The 22,209-nt window shown below is 32.4% G+C and overlaps 1 protein-coding gene across 1 annotated transcript in view; it reads left to right on the top strand.

Annotated features, from left to right (window-relative positions):
- Window positions 1–3,546: 3,546 nt before the first annotated feature.
- Window positions 3,547–22,209, top strand: part of LOC118203803 (uncharacterized) — a 75,099-nt gene continuing 56,436 nt past the window's right edge. Inside the window, exon 1 of the mRNA XM_085816034.1 lies at window positions 3,547–3,796. The gene's annotated coding sequence lies outside the window, so the exon portion shown is untranslated. The remainder of the gene's footprint in view (window positions 3,797–22,209) is intronic.

Raw genomic sequence — 22,209 nt, 5'->3', positions numbered from 1 at the left:
CGCCCTTAACTTCCGGCCGATGCTATCCTCACCACCGGTGCGATTAGCCGCTTAAGCTATTCGCACCAACATTAACAACGCATGCGCATTGAGTTGTCAGATCCGTCAATTGGACCGCATCGAAAGGAACGGATTCTACGTATGCGAACTGTTGTAGTGAATTTTTTTTTTTTTTTTTAAAAAAAAAAGGCGGATTTCTACCTTGGCGTAGTTTATCATTTTTTAAGCGTTGGAGACTTTCAAAAGTTTAGAGAGGAAAATGGGTTCCTTTTCTTATAAAAAGAAGGAACACATTTCCTTTTATTAAAGTATATATAAAAAGGGCAGATTTTTGTGTTCGCAATGTTTATCCTTTTCCTGAACGGTTTGAATAATTTAAATGTCTGATTTGGGGGGGGAAGACAAAATCTTGTTTACATTTGTTGTACTTCTTAGAATACATTTAGCTTTAAATATGTGTTTTGCGCAGTCAAGACTTTAATTCATTCCTCTTTGAAAAATTTCGTCCGATAAAAGATACTAAAAATTAGACAGACGATTTCTGTGTAGAAAATTTAGACATGAAATAAGTTAAAAGCGATTATATCAACTTTTAAATGAATTATTCTGTATGCCTGCTTATTTTTTTTTATGGAAATACTTGGCATTTTCAGGACACAAAAAGTGCTTCAAAGAACTTTGAAATATTAGTACAAACACATTAATCAATTAAATTGAAATAAATAATGGGATGTAATTTAAAAGACAGAAATAATTTAATGTAAGAGATTTAGATTTAAAAATTTGCACACACAAATGATTTATCAGATTTTGTAAGGTTTTATTACATAAATAACTTTGATTTTGAAATATGGCATTTGAATCTATAAACCTATGTGGATAGTGAAAACGTGATGAATATATAAGAATATTATCATTTTCAGTAAGTTTTCTTATTGAATAATAAATTCTGACAGTCCTATGTTATAAGAATAGGGTCTAAGTTTGCATAAAAAATTCCTCTGTTAAATAAAAGAATTTAAGTAATTTCTGTAGTCTTTTTGTCAATACACTAAAGATTTTTTAACTAATTACTCGTCCTCGCTTGCAATTAGAACATCATAAAATCCCCATTTTATCTAATCATTTCCTGAACATTATCATGTATATAGATTGACCTCGTCTTTGTAACTGATAATTATTACTTGCAAATTATTCTCTTGCTGGTGAACTATTAACAACATTCGCTCTCAATACCGCCTGCCTTACGGAAATCGGCGTAAAATGCTGGTACCTGGGCTGACTGTGCGCATGCGCGAACGTAGGTGGTGTGAATAGCCTGTTAGCTATTTGCACCGTCGGTGCGATTAGCCACTGCGTTAACTTCCTGTTTTAAGAAATTCATTAAATGTTGCGAGGGTCGAGTCTCTTTAGTTTCAATGGAGTCGTGATTTCAGCTTCTTTCCCACGCCATCAGTACTTCTTCTGGTAAGGAACTTTCCACTAAGGTGTCAAAAAATCGCCATATTTTTTTTTGGGTTCTCCCCAAACTTTCCAACGCTCGCAATTTTCCTTCTAGTTCATCATACAGGAACGGTAGATCAGTTTTTGCTCTTCCGGTTACAACGTTTTTGATTACTAGGCTTAAAAAGTCTCTCACAGATTTGCACAAGTAAATTTTCGCGTCCAAAGCGCTCTCTTAGTTGTTCGATGGCTTTGGGATAATTAGCTGCCGTTGCCGGGAAGCTAAGGACTAGGCGTTCTGCCTTCGATTTGGGTTTCATGGCCTGCAACAGATACTGCATTTTATCTTCATCAGCGTTACTTTTGTCTTCGTGGATTTTCTGGAACTGACTCCAAAAAGTCAGGTAATCTTTAGCTCCACCACTGAATTTTTTAAGCTCAATTTTAAGCAATTTAAATTTCCTCAATTCTGAGTTACTTGGAAGAGAGGAAGCTTGTATTTCAGCATCTATTTGACCACACTGTTCTAGAAACTTATCTCGGTAATCCTCTGCTTCTTGAAAGCCATCACTAAATAATTTTTTACCATCTTTAGTCTGCAAAATTTGCTGCGAAATAGCACTCTGACATACGTCAAGTCTCTGGAATTTATCACAAAGTTGACACTTCAAAATCAAAAGTATTTTTATATCTCTTACTTCTTTAGTTAATTCACTTTCGGTTTTCCTTGAGGTTTGAGAATACGCAATTGTAAGTCCTCTTCTTTGGGCCTTTAAAGCTATCAAATCCATCTTTAAAGTATATTCAAAATTGAAGTTCAAAACCAAAAGTTCAATCGGAAAATACTCCGTCGAAGATCGTCATATAGTTTGAAGCTCCCGAAAGCAGCACTTTCGCTTTCTTCACATCTGATGGGAGCATCTGGGAAGGAAAGGTAAGGGCCGTCCAACTGGTTTCAGTGGCGGGAAAGTAGTACTGCTGTTTCGCCGATCATATGACGGGAGTGAAAACCCGGTTGACTCTGCTGGCGCGGGTGCTCAGTTCAATGACTCTAATAGCTAAGCTCTTCTGCTGGTTGCTGGGGGACTAAGTATATCCGCTGGGTATTTGTGCTTAGAGTTCCAGGGGCGATTTATTAGAGAGGCAATTAGATGATTATTGTGGTTTCTGACTTTACTGAAGAAGTTAGCTGCGGTTTCTATTATATAATCGTTAATGGGCTTGACTTTGAGATCGTCGTGAATACTTACATTCGGGAGAAACCAGGATGCGTCAGTGATTTCTCTTAAAGTTTTATTTTGTATGACTTTGAGTTGTTTTAAATTTGTATTGGCGGCATGACCCCAGATTTCACATCCGTAGAGTAATGCAGGTCTTAAAACTTGGTTATAAAGAATGATTTTGTTTCTTAAGGAAAGATTGCACAGATATTCAAATATATTCAAAACAGTTCATTCAATTGCGGGCTGCCTCTACCCAAGGCTGGGTGCATTATGAATAAAGACAAAAGACAAAAAATTCTTAATAAGCTATTCTTTACTCTTGTCAAAACAGTCTTTTACTCTTCCGAGATCAGCTTTCGTTCTACAAGCAAAACTTTCGAACTCAGCACGCAGGCTTACGTCACGAATAGTATCGTGCTAGTTATTACTTCAGTTCATTTCACAACAGTCAGTTCAGTTGCTCAGATGTACAATGTCCAAAGGAAAAGCAATAATGTCAACTGGATGAGCTAACATGAGATCTTTGCGGAGCCGATGAAATGGCATGCTATTTTCCGAGCGTCCATCAAATGATCGATGCATGGGTGGAGAGAGAAGTTCTTTGGCCGAGGAGAAGGAGCTACTGGTGTAGAAGATCCAATGAGGTGTTCCCGTTGAACTGAATTTTATGGTTTAAGTGCGAAGAATAGGATATTTAATAAATAAAGGTAGCCCACAAAATATTAAAAAAAAGCCTTTTAGGTGTAATATAAAATCTGAAAGCTTTCGTATTATTTACTTTTCTTTCTTTTCATTCTTCTCTCCTATTACTACGCTTCCCTTCTCCTAAATACCCTCTCTGCTCTGATGATAAATACTATAACTTTCATTATTTCATCGTATATTCACGTGAAGTAAAAGTATAAAATAGAGGTTGCCCGCGCTGTTTTAAATTCTTCAGTAATTTTGGTTAATAATAAGGAAATATAAATTTAATTTCTAGTTTTAGATAAACAATAACCTCATAATGAACACTGTCTTATGTAATCTGATTTCAAATTATATTACCTACATGTATATGTTCTTTTATTTATGCGATAAGCCTCTGTCAGTTTTCTGATCATATTTACCATCTTCCGACATTTGGAAACGTGAGTATATTTTATTTATTGTATTATGCTTTTAATGCAGGAAATAATTTCTTGATGTTAGTATGCTTTATTTTAATTAGCAGCATCAAACTAAGATTGCTTTTGTGAGAAATTTTTAATACCACCTTGCAGTATGCGTAGATAAGTTCTTAAGGTTTAATCTTTGGATTATGGTAACTTGGCGATTTTTTCGCGAAAATTTGGCGACAAACTGCTACAGCACGTAAATTATCTATTATAAACGTCACCAACGAATATATAACGCAAACATTAAAAATGGTTACAAATACTTAGTGTCAAATATTTAAATTATTTCCATGCATGTTTACTTCCACTGAAACATATACCAAATTGCTACAAACATATAATTCACAAAATAACTATCATTTAATTAAAATATAATTAAACCATGTACACGTCCACTTATTTTTACTTAAAAAAAATCCCAGAATTGCACAAAAATGGCATTGCGCACACTCTTGACTTTATCCATCTACACTGCTATTTTCTAATAAATTAGAAAAATTTGCAGGAAAATTCTGTGAATCTTTAAACTTGGTAAAAGCACATATATGAAATTACCTGATCGCGAATAAGTATATACCCTATCCAAGAATGAACATTTCCACGTATAATATAATACATTTCCACGTAAAATATCCAAAAACTTTTACCTCTAAATTATCTATTATAAACGTCACCAACGAATTCATAACAAAACATTAAAAATGATTACAAATACTTAAATTCTTTCCATGCACGTTTACTTCTACTCGAACGTATTCCAAAATACTACAAACATATAACTCTAAAAACCACGATCATTAAATTAAAAAACACTACTTAAAATATAAATAAGCACATACATTAAATTAATAAAAATTAGCTTACAATCCTAATTACTTCAAACTAAATCATTGCTAATAACAATTTTCGGAACAGCTTTAGTATAGCCCACCTTCAAAGTTTGGCGAATTTGGTTTGGCGCCAAAGCACATGAAATACGTTGTTTTGAAAAATGGTTGCCATCCAGATATTCGACGAAATTCCGTATTTAAAAAAATGGTAGCCATCTTGATTTCACCAGAAATCGTGGATAATAGAAATAAGTTTATGACTATTATACACGGTTTTAAGAGAAAGAAATATTAAGAAATGATTAATAAAAATGATTAAGGTTAAAAGGATGTAATTTTAAAAACAATACCGGAAACCTTTAGCGTTTGATCTTTACATTACGGTAACTGGTAGTTTGGCGAAATTTTGGAGGCGATAAAGGTTACTACCTGGGACTTTGGTAATAATGTGAGCAGTACTGAGTTCCGATTACGCATTATTTTGTGTGGGGGAAATGAGAGATCATGGGATATGTCATGTGATATTAATGGACGAATTACGGTTCTTTAATCGGAAGAGATGATGGGATATGTCATGTGATTTTAATGGACGAATTATTGTTCTTTAATGGGGAAAAATCTGGGAATTTTGTATTTGGCTTTATTCTGTGTTGTGTCAAATAGTGTTTGTGAATTTTTGGATCCCATGGCCGTAAGTAAAGTGAATTCGAAATGGGTATTTAGTGGTATTGAAAAGGATAGTAAGAAATGTTTTTTAAGGTTGTGTGAGAGAGAAATAAACATGTTTTATTATGTTATTTATTTTACGTGGTATCTTGCTTTGAAAGATAAGTATGATTTTAAAGATTCTGAAAGAGAATGAAGAAAAGTGTATCCGCCACGTAATGAAGATTCTGAAGGAGATTAGGTAAGTTAGTATTTTTAATTATTTTTATGCATTGTTGGAAATGTAAGAAGGAAAGGAATTTGGTATTATTGGGAAAATTGTTATTAGCAATGATTTAGTTTAAAGTAATTAGGATTGTAAGGTAATTTTTATTAATTGAATGTATGTGCTCATGTATATTTTAAGTGGTGTTTTTGAATTTAATTATATTTTAATGAAATGATAGTTATTTTGTGAATTTTATACTTGTAGGAATTTGGTGTATGTTTAAGTTGAAATAAACGTGCATGGAAATAATTTAAATATTTGATACTAAATATTTGTAATGCTTCATGTATGAATTCGTTGGTGACGTGTATAATGTAATAGATGATTTAGAGGTAAAAGTTTTTGGATATTTTATTTATTTTATATGTGGAAATGTTCATATTTGTAAAGGGTAAATACTTTTTCGTGATCAGGTAATTTCATATATGTTCTTTTTACCAGGTTTAAAGATTGAGAAAATTGTCATGTATTTTCGTGAAATTTTTCGAATTTATGAGAAAAAAGCAGTGTACATGGATATAGCGAAGAGTGTGCGCAATGCCATTTTCGTGCAATTCTGGGATGTTTTTTTAAGTAAAAATAAGTCGGCGTGTACATGGTTTATGTGTATGTGTTATTTTGAAAAACGCGTAAGGTGTATGGTATTGTGCACTTTTTCCGAATTTTGCAGTGAATATTTGTCATGATTAAGCAGTTTTGTTTGATAAAATTTCTAGCATAAGTGTAATTCGGCTAGTAGATTGTTGGAAGAAGTGTTCAGTAGATAAGAAGAAAAGAAACATGTCTTAATAAGTATAATAAATTGTTTATATTTAAAATTATCATGATACAGTAAGCGAATTCTACCAGTTATTACAACGATAAAGAATGTCGCAGTCTCTCATACTTGTATTTCATACAGCTTCCATATTTTCAAAGATTTTTAAGCTTTAGCATTTATACAAATAAAAAAAAAAGTTTTTTTTAATTAATACTCTGGAACATATCAATTTTATCATATTTACAAATTAACATTTTGCTACGTAACAACATAATCCCTTATATACCAGTAAGTAGACAATTTTCATTATTTTCTAAAAATTTTGAACTTCACATTAATGAAAAACAGGTTCTTAAATTTCTAAATCACATTATATTCTCTGTAGGCAGGCATACTAGAATTCTACACATGAATAAATAAAAAAATTAATTTCTCGCAATGAAAGAAAATATTATAAGAAAATAAATACTACAAATTAGGAACACTAAGCAATGCTTCACATAAACACACACATACAGTGTCTCACAAAAGTGATGGGACACTTGTGCTTTACAAAAGGAAACTGTAGTAAAATAAATTTAAAAAAAAACATGTAAAAATTTTTTGTGGGTGTGTTTCATAATTAAATTTAGTAACAATTACTACATAACATACATTTTCTCAAAATATTAAAATATCAATTTAATAAAAATACAATTGTTTAGAACGGAGCAAAAAATGGCTCACATAAGTGATGGGACACTTACTTTTCCATCAAATATTTATCCAAAAATTTTACTTTAAAAGGTTTTAATATTTTGTCGGATTTCCTTTTACTTTTAAAACATGATTTAATCTTCTTGGGATGGATTCGACTAATTTTTTTGCGATTTCTGGAGTGATTTTACCCTATTCTTCTTGAAGCACCGATTTTAATTAATTGTCTTTCCTTGGTTTTCTCCACACCAAGATTTTACCGTCAGAATCAAATATATTAAATTTACTCTCATCAGCAAATATAACTTCATTCCAGTAATCAGAATTCTTATTTATGTTGGATTTTGCGAAAGCCAGTCTGAGGTTTCTATTCTTTTCACTCACGAAGAATTTTTTCCTGGCTGCTCTACCGTGATATCCAGCAAATCGAATTACTCTTCCAATAGCCTCAGGATTAATAATTACTCCATATAATGCTTGTAAATCAGCAGCAACTTTGGGAGCACTCATTCTTGGATTTTTTTTAATATTTTGAACGATAATTCGCTTTAGTCCATTGGATAGCTTTGATGGTCGGCCAGGTATTCTTTATCCTGAATCATATGATTCTTTTTATATCGTTTAATGATATTAAAACCTGTTGAATGACTCAGGTTAACGGTTTCAGCAGTTTCTCTAATAGAATTTCCACGTTCAATATGCAACTTAATAACTAATTTTCGAATTTCAGGCAAAGTTTCTTTTCGTTTAGCATTCATGGCTGCACAGAGATAAAAAACACAAAAATTCCAAAACAAACTGGAGAGAAATACTGCAGACGATTGCGATAAATTATTGCCAATTGCTTTGAGTAAAAATACAAACCCAAAAAAATATTTTTATTGCTTACTTCAGACGATTTTTGTTGCATAGTACGTAGTAGTATCTAATGGTGTCCCATCACTTATGTGAACCATTTTTTGCTCCGTTCTAAACAATTGTATTTTTATTAAATTAATATTTTGAGAAAATGTATGTGATGTAATAATTGTTACTAAATTTAAGTATGAAACACACCCACAAAAAATTTTTACATGTTTTTTTAATTTATTTTATTACAGTTTCCTTTTGTAAAGCACAAGTGTCCCATCACTTTTGTGAGACACTGTATTATCAAAGAACTCATATTATCAAGTGCGATTACGATTGCAAACACTACGTATTATAATAATGAGTTAAAAGTTACTTATAGGGTCAAAGTTTACAGTTTTGCTACTGTTGAGTAGATCGTCGGGCTATCGATATATATCGTAAGTCGGAAAGCATTATAAACATATCAAAACCAAAACATTAAAATACAATTTAAATGAAAAATGATGTCTTAAATATAAATCACAATTAAAACAACAATACAAATTTAAAATACACAAACGATATGTTAAACATTGCATATAAAATACATGACATTACAGCTTGTCATCACACATTATCTCGTTTTCCTTTGTAAACAACGATCCGTATTCGCCCGAAAAACATCAAAGCTCGGTGTCCATGTACACATCCATCTATTTCCACCTTAAAAATATCAGCGAATTGCACAACCTCGGCATTGCACACTACATTGGCTCCGCCCATGTACACATCGATCTATTTTCACTTAAAAAAACATCCTATAATTGCACAAACTAGGCACCGTGCACAACTTCGGCATAGTGCACTACATTGGCTTTGCCCATGTACACATCGATTTATTTTCACTTAAAAAAACATCCTAGAATTGCACAAACTAGGCACCGTGCACAACCTCGGCATAACGCACTACATTGGCTTTGCCCATGTACACATCGATCTATTTTCACTTAAAAAAACATCCTAGAATTGCACAAACTAGGCACAATGCACAACCTCGGCATAGCGCACTACATTGGCTTTGCCCATGTACACATCGATCTATTTTCACTTAAAAAAACATCCTAGAATTGCACAAACTAGGCACCGTGCACAACCTCGGCATAGCGCACTACATTGGCTTTGCCAATGTACACATCGATCTATTTGCACTTAAAAAAACATCCTAGAATTGCAAAAAGTAGGCATCGCGCACAACCTCGGCATTGCGCACTACATTGGCTTTGCCCATGTACACATCAATCGATTTTCACTTAAAAAAAACATCCTAGAATTGCAAAAACTAGGCACCGCGCACAACCTCGGCATTGCGCACTACATTGGCTTTGACCATGTACACATCGATCTATTTTCACTTAAAAAACATCCTAGAATTGCGCAAACTAGGCACCGCGCACAACCTCGGCATTGCGCACTACATTGGCTCTGCCCATGTACACATCGATCTATTTTCACTTAAAAAACATCCTAGAACTGCACAAACTAGGCACTGCGCACAACCTCGGCATTGCGCACTACATTGGCTCTGCCCATGTACACATCGATCTATTTTCACTTAAAAAAACATCCTAGAATTGCACAAACTAGGCACGTGCACAATCACGGCATTGCGCACTGCATTGGCTTTGCCCATGTATATAGCGATCTCTTTTTACTTAAAAATCAGAAATTGAATAAACTCTGCATTGCTCATATACTAAGAAATCTTCTTTCACTTAAAAGAAATCGGAGAATTGCAGAAATTCACGCATAAGCAACTCTATTGATTCGCGTCGGGAAAAAAAAAAAAAAGTTTCTAGAAAAATTGAGCTTACTACAGGCGAATCAAGATCTTAGCCTAATTGATTTCTCAGCCGTACATTTCTTGCAAATACTACCATTCGATGACTTTTTCTGACTAACTAATCAGCATGGTATCTTACATTTTTCACAGAAAATGTTATCCTTCAATAATCGACAATCCATCAAAAATCCTCTAAAAAGTTCATACTCTATTGTTAATTCATACATAAAATACTTTTTCCCAAAATTTTACGCTTGTTTGAAAACTCCCACCTTAAATTTTCCTTTATAATCTCCTGATATTTAATTAAAACATCACTAACAGCAGTTTTAGAGCAAGCAATAACTAAACGCAAAAATATCACCTCAAGTAGCCAAAAATATATATACAAAATAGTATTCACGGTATCTGAGCGTTAAACAATCGCCAATAACAGTGTTACGAATTGTGTATTTAGATATTAATTTTAGTAGAATTCTAATTTAAAATGTTGTATTTCCTCCTGCAACGCAGCGTGAGACAAATTTTAAGAGAAATCTATACCGGAAAAGTAAGAATACAGGGCACGTGCATTAAACTTTGAGTAAACGGATATGTCGGTAATTTGTATTGAAATTGAATAAATGTAACTTACTACTAAATTAGCTGTAACCGTAATTCCATCCTCTTGTTTACATTGCGTTTGGCGAATAGTATGGGTTACCAGATCATATCATTTATCGCCGCTCTTGGTGATATTTTTTTGTTTAAAATTCCAGGTGGGCTATACTAAAGCTGTGCCCAATTTTCCAATAATACTATATTAATTTATTTAATCTTACATTTAGAACAATGCATAAAAATAATATCCTCAAATAATTAAAAATACTAACTTACCTAATCTTCTACAGAATCTTGAGTGCATGGCGGATCACAAAATGTCCATTTTCACCAGGTTTCTTGCACCGCCATTCAAACTATCTGTAATATCCTTCCTTTCACACAATCTCATTTCATTCCCACATATTGGACATTCGTACTTATCTGCAATTAAGCAATTCTTTTCAATTACACATAAACGCAATAAAAATTTCAGGTTTACTTTATATACGGCCGTGGGATCCAAATATTAAACAACACTGTTTCATAGAACATAGAATGAAACTACTGCTATAAAGTGCAGCAGATATTTTTACAAATATACCCCCTTTTCCAATTAAAGAACAGTGATTTGTCCATTAATGTCACATAACATATCTCATGATCTCTCATTTCCCTCACACAAAATAATGCGTAATCCGAACTGAGTACTTCTCACATTATTCCCAAAGTCCTAGGTAGTAAGTAACCTTTATCGCCTCCAAAATGTCGCCAAACTACCTGTTACCATATTCCAAAGATCAGCCAAAATATCCAAAAACTTTTACCTAAATTATCTATTATAAAGGTCACCAACGAATATATAACGCAAACATTAAAAATGGTTACAAATACTTAGTGTCAAATATTTAAATTATTTCCATGCATGTTTACTTCCACTGAAACATATACCAAATTGCTACAAACATATAATTCACAAAATAACTATATCATTTAATTAAAATATAATTAAACCATGTACACGTCGACTTATTTTTACTTAAAAAAAATCCCAGAATTACACAAAAATGGCATTGCGCACACTCTTCACTATATCCACGTACACTGCTTTTTTCTCATAAATTAGAAAAATTTCACGAAAATGCATGAAAATTTTGTGAATCTTTAAATTCGGTAAAAAAGGACATATATGAAATTACCTGATCGCGAAAAAGTATATACCCTTTCCAAGGATGAACATTTGCACGTATAAAACAAATAAAATATCCAAAAACTTTTATCTCTAAATTATCTATTATAAACGTCACCAACGAATTTATAACGCAAACATTAAGAATGGTTGCAAATACTTAGTGTCAAATATTTAAATTATTTCTATGCATGTTTACTTCCACTGAAAGGTATACCAAATTGCTACAAACATATAATTCACAAAATAACTATCATTTAATTAAAATATAATTAAATTAAAAAACACTACTTAAAATATAAATAAGCACATACATTAAATTAATAAAAATTACCTTACAATCCTAATTACTTTAAACTAAATCATTGCTAATAACAATTTTCCAATAATATCATATTAATTTATTTACTCCTTACATTTAGAACAATGCATAAAAATAATATCCTCAAATAATAAAAAATACTAACTTACCTAATCTTCTTCAGAATCTTGATTACATGGCGGATAAACTTTTCTTATTTCCTCCGCTAAAGAAAAAGCAATCGTATGTGCGCCTGTTTCAGGATCTTTAAAATCATACTTATAGTTCACAGCAAGATTTTGAAAACCTTCATCCTCCAAACAGACATATGACTTCCAGCAATCAGATATTATTATTGTACCAGGTAGAATAAAAAACTTAATAAGCAATCTTTACTTCTATCTCGCACAACCTTAAAAAAACACTTGTTACTACCCTTTCAATCCCACTAAATACCCATTTCGAATTCACTTTAGATAGGGCCATGGGATCCAAAAATTAACTAACACTGTTTCACACAATACAGAATAAAGCTAAATACAAAATTTCCAGATTTCCCCCCTTTTCCGATTAAAGAACTGTAATTCGTCCATTAATGTCACATGACATATCTCATGATCTCTCATTTACAAATGAGAGACACAAAACAAACAAAAAAAATTCTCACACAAAATAATGCGTAATCGGAACTGAGTACTTCTCACATTATTCTCAAAGTCCAGGTAGTAACCTTTATCACCTACTAAAATGTCGCCAAACTACCTGTTACCATATTCCAAAGATTAGCCAAAGTAACATATAGTTTGTAAGAAATGGATACGAAATGAAGCTGTAATAATTCATGAGAGGTGTATTTGAAAAATATATTATTATATTGATGATTTTTTTGCTAATAGTAATAAAAGTGAAAAAAAACAACAATGTTTGTATAAGGAATTTAGGCTGATGAACGTTCAGACGTTACAGAAGCTTATAATAGTACAGTCAAAAGTCGTTAATTCGGATACCCGTAATCCGGAATGATCTATAATCCGGACCTCAAAGCTGAAATCTTTCTGCGCATGCGCCGCATTGACGCATGCGCATAGGCGTTTTACTCGTGCGTGCAAGACATTTACGACTGCGCATATGCATCTGCGCAAGTGCAGAATACGTTTTCACGTGCGCGTTTAATGTATAACGGATGGTATAAGCTAAAATTATCTAATTATCTATTTCAGTTAATGTTCATAATTGCGTTGTTCTTTAATCTTCGAATTGGATCCGACTTATTATTTTTTGCAGACTGTAAGAGCAATTTTCTAAAAGTAAACTTGAACTTCCGATTATGTCAAATAGAATTTCCGATGCTGGAGCTCCCAAAGGATCTAGAAAACGAAAGTATGTTTCGATGTCCATCAAACAAAAAACAAATTGCTACAAAAAATGGATAAAAGCATATCCTTTGTTTATCTATCCCTTCCGAAATCTGTTTATCAATTTCACGCTGCTCTGCGCGGGGAGGGGGGGTAGACGTCGCAGCGCGCAATGAACTGGAAGTTGATCTGTCAACACTATCGTTATCTTCAGGGCAGATGTTTTTATTTTATCCGGCTTATAATTCCTTACTAAATGTAGTATTTCATTTCGATGTACTCCATCTTTGATGTGATTTAAATCAAATTCCTCGTCATTATAAATATCACGAATACAAATTAAATAGTTTTCTGGTTGCAATTTTCTAATTTCGGCTATGCGTAAGGTATGCTTTACGCATCCGCGCGTTGAAAGAAATGTTTAATAAAGTAAACAAACGAATATTAGGCTTCTTTTTTGGTAAATTTTGATACCCTTTAGATCATAATTGCTCATTATTTTATAAATTACGGTTTCATATTTTTAATTTTATAATTTCTGCATGCCATCTTACCAGATTTAAACTGATCTATAATCCGGAAAAATCGATAATCCGGAATCGCCGAAGTCCCAACAAGTCCGGATTAAAGACTTTTGACTGTATTAGTTAGCACGACCTTGGAAAATGCCAAAATGTTGTGCTAAATGGGGTGTGTGGTAATTGTAATTGGCGTATTTTGAAAAATGCTATAATGACTGATTCTGAGTTGGGTTGGATTCCCGTTCTTCCATCTCTTTCCATATGAATTCAATATTGGTCACAGTTCAACATTTTCAGTAATAAAACAGCTAAATGAAGGACAGGTTTGGTCATAATTCCTGGTAAATTCCAAATAAGTAAATATCTTATTTTTAAGGGCGCTAAAAATTGATTACTGTTTAATTTTTTACCTCTGTATTTAAGCATACTATATTCCTGTCTTCATGTGTGTTATATTTACTAAATTTATGTAACAGTTGTGTATAAATGTGAATAAAACAACAGAATTAATTTTAATTTGTATAATAAAATATGAATTTTCTTTCAGTACCAACAAATGTCTCTTTAGATTTGAATGATGAATATTACAATAATTAAATCATTCTTCTGTGCATTCTTTTACTTAGAAATTGCCATCACTAATACACTTATTGCTTATAAAGATTTTTATCAAGTAGTGAATCATCTTGATATATATAAGCAGCTAAATTGTGTGTCGCCGCTAGTTTATTGTTGCTCGCAATTTTTAATTAATATCTCTGCCGATTAAAGTCGTACGAAGATGAGAATGGTATTGGTGTGTTTGGAGAATTTTTTGGAATCTGAGGATACGAGTCTCGAATTTCAACTCGGAGCCGTTCCGTAGATATTGAAGAAAAAAGAATTTGACATGTAGCCAAATACCTCTAATAGAGAAAACCCAAGAAAGAAAGTGGAAAACGTAGGGAAAAATTAGTTTTTAATTAATATCTCGGCTAATTAAAGTCTCACGAAGATGCGAATGGTCAAAATGGCATGCCACAGACCTGCGGAATCCAATGGTGTGCTTCGCTAAGCCCAGAAGCCAGCCGTTTCAGAGGAGATGATGTTACTTCATCCCATATACAGTCAAAAGTCGTTAATTCAGACACCCATAATCCGGACCTCAAAGCTACAAACTTTCTGCGCATGCATCGCTTTGATGCATGCGCGTAAGACCTTTACGGCTGCAAATATGCTTGTGCGCGTGCGCAAAATACGTTTACGAGTGCATGTTTAATGTATAACGGACGGGATAAGCTAAGCTAAAATTATCTAATTATCTAATTCAGTTAATGTTGCAAATTGCGTTGTTCCTTAATCTTCGAATTGGATCCGGCTTATTATTTTTTGCAAACTGTTAGAGCAATTTGATAAAAGTAAGCTTGAACTTTTGATTATGTCAAATAGAATTTCTGATATATATTTACTAATGTGTAAAGGATTTACAAAGCGAAAGTATATTTCGAAGTTAATTAAACAAAAAGTGGAATTGCTGCAAAAAATGGATTAAGGCATATCCTTTGTTTATCCTTTGTATATCCTTTGTTTATCTAAAGTTTAACGTTCGTTTATCTAAACTTTGTTTACCTTTACCGCCGTGGCAGGCGCGCAATGAATTGGAAGTTGATCTGTCAGCACTATCCTTATATTCAGGGCAGATGTTTTTATTTTATTTGGCTTATAATTCCTTACTAAATGTAGTATTTCATCTCGATGTACTCCGTCTTTGATATGATTTAAATCAAATTCCGCGTCATTATGATTCGCTTCCGATAGCGAAGAAAGTGACAGAGGTGATTGAAAACAAAAAAAAATTCGATTGACAAATTAGTCTGTAGACACAGCAATTATAGGGCTTGAACAGCGGAACTTTGTAACTGAACAAGAAATTATGTCTGTTTATAGAATTAAAGAGAATGTATTATCACGTAAAAAACGAAGCAACTTAAACAACTTACATTGAAAGAAATGTTTAATAAAGTAAACAAATAAATATTAAGCTTTTTTTTTTTGTAAATTTTGATACCCTTTAGATCATAATTGTTCTTTATTTCATAAATTACGGTTTCATATTTTTAATTTTATAATTTCTGCATGCCATCGTACCAGATTTAAACTGATGATCTATAATCCGAAAAAATCGATAATCCGGAATCGCCGAAGTCCCGACGAATCCGGATTAACGACTTTTGACTGTATATATATATATATATATATATGTAAGATAAAAATATATGAATCAGAATTATAATATAACTATAAACATAAATTCTTCCTCTCTATTCTAAAATCGTAATAACTTCTCTGCATTGCGTCATTTCTAGATCACTCTATGATCGGCGCAGCTCTGATGACATAATCATTGGGAACTAAAACTGTCCTTGTAAACCAAAACTTTTCTCTTCGCATGCTTCCATCTTTCATAACTACGCACTTCAGCTTTTGCCCTGTGCTGTGCTAAGATGTAATTTCGCTGGCTTGCTTTCTATCTCAGCAATATCTAAAATGTAAATCTTCTGTGGAAAGGCACGACTAGAGTGCCAAGTGATTGTGGCCACAAATATCAATTGGAAATAAAAATGGAATTAAAATCGCTCCTACTTAGCCAAGTTTTATTTACGAAGTCAACACATTGGCTTGCGACGCAGTCGGATTACTTCAATATAGGCTTACTCTTCAATATAGGATAACTACGCATCTACAGTGTTCCGTCTTTTCCTTGTGCTTTTAATATAACAATTAAGCCGGTAGGATAGTTTCCTGCAGCCTGAAACCTGGCAGCCTGAAACCAATGGAAAATTTAATTCAGCTCTTTAAATCATCGTTTTGTGATAAATCCAAGATAATGTGAAAGAAGTGAATCATCAAATTTGTTTTTTCAGTGTTTAAAAAATAACAGATCATTCTTCTGCTATGGTGTTTTGCAAGTGCTTCAAAAAAATAATCACGCGTAGTGTTTACAGATTGAAAGTAATCTCTCGAGAAACTGAGAAGTTCGAATGCGTAGTGAAAGTTAAATCATCAGTGAATAACCGTTTATGAATTTAAGCATTACAGCGAGTTCAAGGTCGATCTGAGTTAATGTTTGCAAGCATGTGCGACAGAAAATTATTTGCACTTCCGCTTTTTTCAACAGCTCAAAAATTGTTACATTCGTGTGAATTTAGCTCAGGAACTAAATCATTTAATATGTTGCGAATTCTATAGTTTTGATTTCAACTTTGGTTAAAATTTCTGCAATTTGTTTTGAGAAAATCTGAAATTCTTGTTCATTAATTTTTCTAATTTTTCATAATTATGTGTGAGCAAATTAAATACTTTTTTAATTTACGAATTTTAACGAATTTTAAGCTATTTAAATTATTCATAGGGAAGTATATTAAGATAAGTTTTTATGTTTTTGAAATTTTGTTGAGAATTTTGAATACAAATTTTATGATTATTCTAAAAATGAAGTAGGTGTAAAAAATAAGTGAAATTATTACAGATACGTTATATGAAATTATGGTAAATGCATGTTAAATTTATGGGTGATTGTATGTTAAGTATAGTGTATGTCAAGGGAGTATTGGTTCCTTCAACAGAGGCCTGTTATTACCTCTGTATAGTTTGTTCCCTTCACCCTCTTCGAGTAAGATATTGTTGGAGGCTCTCATTTTATGAGTGTGTGTAATTTTTTATATTATTATTATATTTTTTTATTATGGAATGTATTAATGCAGTTCTCAAAGGCCAGTTACCTTAATGCAAGGAACGGAGGTCTTTTCAAGTAACTGCCAAGGCACCCTAGGCCACCAGTGCATAGAACACACTGGTTAGCTCAAGAGGACAGCCCTATTGATGGATATGTTTGTTTAGAAGTACTGCGAGGCTTCCAGTTTGGTAAAATCAGGAATTATAAATGAAAGATGATAACGGTGAAACCATAAATTCCGAAAATCTTAATCCTATTATTTATCATGTTAAATTATAATTTATCAGTATAGAAATAAGTATCATAAATATTTATGTGCATTACATTTAATTATAAGTAATGATTATGTAAAAGTTTATTTTGTGATATTCTGTAATAACAAGAACCTTCCCTGAAGAATTATGATTATGTGAATTCTGAAACAAAAAGACTTTTGGACTGAAATGCTGAAAAATTCAATAGGACTCTAAAAATTGAAAATTTATTAAAAAAAATTATCTTTATATATTATATTTTACAGGATCAAAATTTTATTATTTATTTATATTTTTTTAATTTGCTTGTGCTTTAACTCTTTTTCTTTAAAAAGGCTTCTCTGTTGCTACGCCTTTTTCTTTTTGAAGGGGGGAATATGTAAGATAAAAATATATGAATCAGAATTATAATATAACTATAAACATAAATTCTTCCTCTCTATTCTAAAATCGTAATAACTTCTCTGCATTGCATCATTTTTAGATCACTCTATGATCGGCGCAGCTCTGATGACGTAATCATTGGGAACTGAAACTTTCCTTGTAAACCAAAACTTTTCTCTTCGCGTGCTTCCATCTTTCATAACTACGCACTTCAGCTTTTGCCCTGTGCTGTGCTAAGATGTAATTTCGCTGGCTTGCTTTCTATCTCAGCAATATCTAAAATGTAAATCTTCTGTGGAAAGGCACGACTAGAGTGCCAAGTGATTGTGGCCACAAATATCAATTGGAAATAAAAATGGAATTAAAACTGCCTCGACTGCCAAGTTCTTTAAATACTACGCAATCAAAATTCTTCTTCAATATGGATCTAATAACGCATCTACACTGCTCCGTTATTTCCATTGCTTTTATTATAACATATATATATGTATATATGCGGCTTAAGTGTCTGTTTGTCTCCGGTAGTTTATTGGTTGCTTGTGTAACTATACTAGCCAGTGGAGTGAAGTTGCGATGGTACAGGGTTGCCGTTTTAATTGAGACGTAGTCAATTTCCTGTAAAACTTGCCTTTGCTATGACAATCCATAATTCTCAAGGCCAAGTGCTTAAGTGTATTGGCATTTTTTTACCTGACCCTGCATTTGGACACGGTCAACTTTATTTTTCCTGTTCATGAGTTCGTGAAAGAACGTACGTAAAATTAAAAATAATGGATAGTCCGAGGCGAGCTTAAAAATGATGGAAAAATCTACACAAGAAATGTTGTGTACAAAGAGATCTTTGACATGTGAATTAACATTTTATTATTTAAATCACCTTTATTTATGAAGCTAGTGGTGGCTCTTAAGAAATGTACCGCCAGTGTTTTTCTTCATTGCACTCTACTTTAAGCAATTAAGCAAGAGGGAAATCCGTGGGGTAGTAAGCAAAGGTGCGTCCTCGCCGCACACCCTGGGTAATTCAATTTGAATTAGCAGAGAACTTTGCACAAATCATTTTAATTACAGTTTATAATATCTAGAACAGCGGTCATTTCGTATGATTGCCGGGCTTTCTAGTAGAGTGATAACAAAGATATGTATTAAGTAAAAAGAGTTTAAAAAAAAATGTTTTTCCGAGGGGGAGTTTTGGTGTTTTTTTAAATCATCAGTTCACAAAAGTTTTGACAGTCTGATCAAAATAAAAATAATTAATAAGCATATATTATACAAAATGGTTGCTCTGGCTGCACTTTGGCTACTGTGGATATAATTTTGTGCATGTATTAATAAATACATTTTAATATGTAGATATTAAAATAATATCAGCCTAATATCCCGCTGATCTTTGGAATATGGTAACAGGTAGTTTGGCGACATTTTGGAGGCGATAAAGGTTACTACCTAGGACTTTGGGAATAATGTGAGAAATACTGAGTTCCGATTACGCATTATTTTGTGTGAGGGAAATGAAAGATCATGAGATATGTCATGTGACATTAATGAACGAATCACTGTTCTTTAATCGGAAAAGGGGCTATATTTGTAAAAATATCTGGTGTACTTTATAGCAGTAGTTTCATTTTATGTTCTGTGAAACAGTGTTGTTTAATATTTGGATCGCATGGCCATATATAAAGGAAATACGAAACTTTTATTGCATTTATGTGTAATTGAAAAGAATTGCTTAATTGCGGATAAGTATGAATGTCCGATATGTGGCAATGAAATGAGATTGTGTGAAAGGAAGGATATTACAGATAGTTTAAATGGCGGTGCAAGAAACCTGGTGAAAATGGACAACTTGTGATCTGCCATGCACTCAAGATTCTGCAGAAGATTAGGTAAGTTAGTATTTTTAATTATTTGAGGATATTATTTTTATACATTGTTCTAAATGTAAGGAGTAAATAAATTAATATGGTGTTATTAGAAAATTGGGTTGATCTTTACAATATGGTAACTGGTAGTTTGGCGACATTTTGGAGGTGATAAAGGTTACTACCTGGGACTTTGGTAATAATGTGAGCAGTACTGAGTTCCGATTACGCATTATTTTGTGTGGGGGAAATGAGAGATCATGGGATATGTCATGTGATATTAATGGACGAATTACGGTTCTTTAATTGGAAAAGGGGGGAATTTGGACAAGTATCTGTGGATGTATATTATTTTGTATTAAGCTTCATTGTGTGTTGTGTGAAGTAGGGTTGAATAATTTTGGGATTGTATGGCGCTGTCTAAAGTGAATTGTAGATGTGATAAAGAGAATTTTTTTTATCAAATTCTATCAAATTTGGAAAAAAAATCGTTCAGTAATTTTATTGAATCCATAATAAAAGTGTATCCACCATGTAAGGAAGATTCGGAAGAAGATTAGGTTAATTAGACTTTGTTAAGAATGTGAGTAGTATTCAGTTCTGATTACGCATTATTTTGTGTGAGGGAAATGAGAGATCATGGGATATGTTATGTGATATTAATGGACGAATTACTGTTCTTTAATCGGGAAAAAATCTGGCAATTTTGTATTTGGCTTTATTCTGTGTTGTGTGAAATAGTGTTTGTGAATTTTTGGATCCCATGGCCGTAACTAAAGTGAATTCGAAATGGGTATTTAGTGGTATTGAAAAGGATAGTAATAAATGTTTTTTAAGGTTGTGCGAGAGAGAAATAAAGATGTTTTATTATGTTATTTATTTTACCTGGTATCTTGCTTTGAAAGATAAGTATGATTTTAAAGATTCTGAAACAGAAGTAAGAAAAGTGTATCCGCCACGTAATCAAGATTCTGAAGAAGATTAGGTAAGTTAGTATTTTTAATTATTTGAGGATATTATTTTTATACATTGTTGTAAATGTAAGGTGGAAAGGAATTTGGTATTATTGGGAAAATTGTTATTAGCAATGATTTAGTTTAAAGTAATTAGGATTGTAAGGTAATTTTTATTAATTTAATGTATGTGCTCATTTATATTTTAAGTAGTGTTTTTGAATTTAATTATATTTTAATGAAATGATAGTTATTTTGTGAATTTTATGTTTGTAGGAATTTGGTATACGTTTAAGTTGAAATAAACATGCATGGAAATAATTTAAATATTTGATATTAAGTATTTGTAATGCTTGAGGTATGAATTCGTTGGTGACGTGTATAATGTAATAGATGATTTAGAGGTAAAGGTTTTTGGATATTCTATTTATTTTATATGTGGAAATGTTGATATTTGTAAAGGGTAAATACTTTTTCGCGATCATGTAATTTGATATATGTTCTTTTTACCGGGTTTAAAGATTGAGAAAATTGTCATGTATTTTTGTGAAATTTTTTTAATTTATGAGAAAAAAGCAGTGTACATGGATATAGTGAAGAGTGTGTGCAATGCCATTTTTGTGCAATTCTGGGATGTTTTTTTAAGTAAAAATAAGTCGACGTGTACATGGTTTAGTGATATTTTAATGAAATGATAGTTATTTTGTGAATTTTATGCTTGTAGGAATTTGGTATACGTTTAAGTTGAAATAAACGTGCATGGAAATAATTTAAATATTTGATACTAAGTATTTGGAATGCTTGCGGTATGAATTCGTTGGTGACGTGTATAATGTAATAGATGATTTAGAGGTAAAAGTTTTTCGATATTTTATTTATTTTATATGTGGAAATGTTCATATTTGTAAAGGCTAAATACTTTTTCGCGATCAGGTAATTTCATATATGTTCTTTTTACCGGGTTTAAAGATTGAGAAAATTGTCATGTATTTTCGTGAAATTTTTCGAAATTATGAGAAAAAAGCAGTGTACATGGATATAGTGAAGAGTGTGCGCAATGCCATTTTTGTGCTATTCTGGGATGTTTTTTTAAGTAAAAATAAGTCGGCGTGTACATGGTTTATGTGTATGTGTTATTTTGAAAAATGCGTAAGGAGAATGGTATTGTGTAGTTTTTCCTAATTTTGCAGTGAATATTTGTCATGATTAAACAGTTTTGTTTGATAAAATTTCTAGCATAAGTGTAATTCGGCTAGTAGATTGTTGGAAGAAGTGTTCAGGAGATAAAAAGAAAAGAAACATGTCTTTACTTCGTGGAGACAAAATGGCGGCGGGGGGAAACAAATAGAGGGTTGCTGGAGGAGAGTTGGTCGCCAAATTTTCGC

The sequence above is a fragment of the Stegodyphus dumicola genome, chromosome 4 (assembly GCF_044657685.1).
Source record: "Stegodyphus dumicola isolate Sdum_Otavi_A_Nest chromosome 4, ASM4465768v1".
Classification (NCBI taxonomy): Eukaryota; Metazoa; Arthropoda; class Arachnida; order Araneae; family Eresidae; genus Stegodyphus; species Stegodyphus dumicola.
This window is presented reverse-complemented; position numbering and strand designations above follow the sequence as displayed.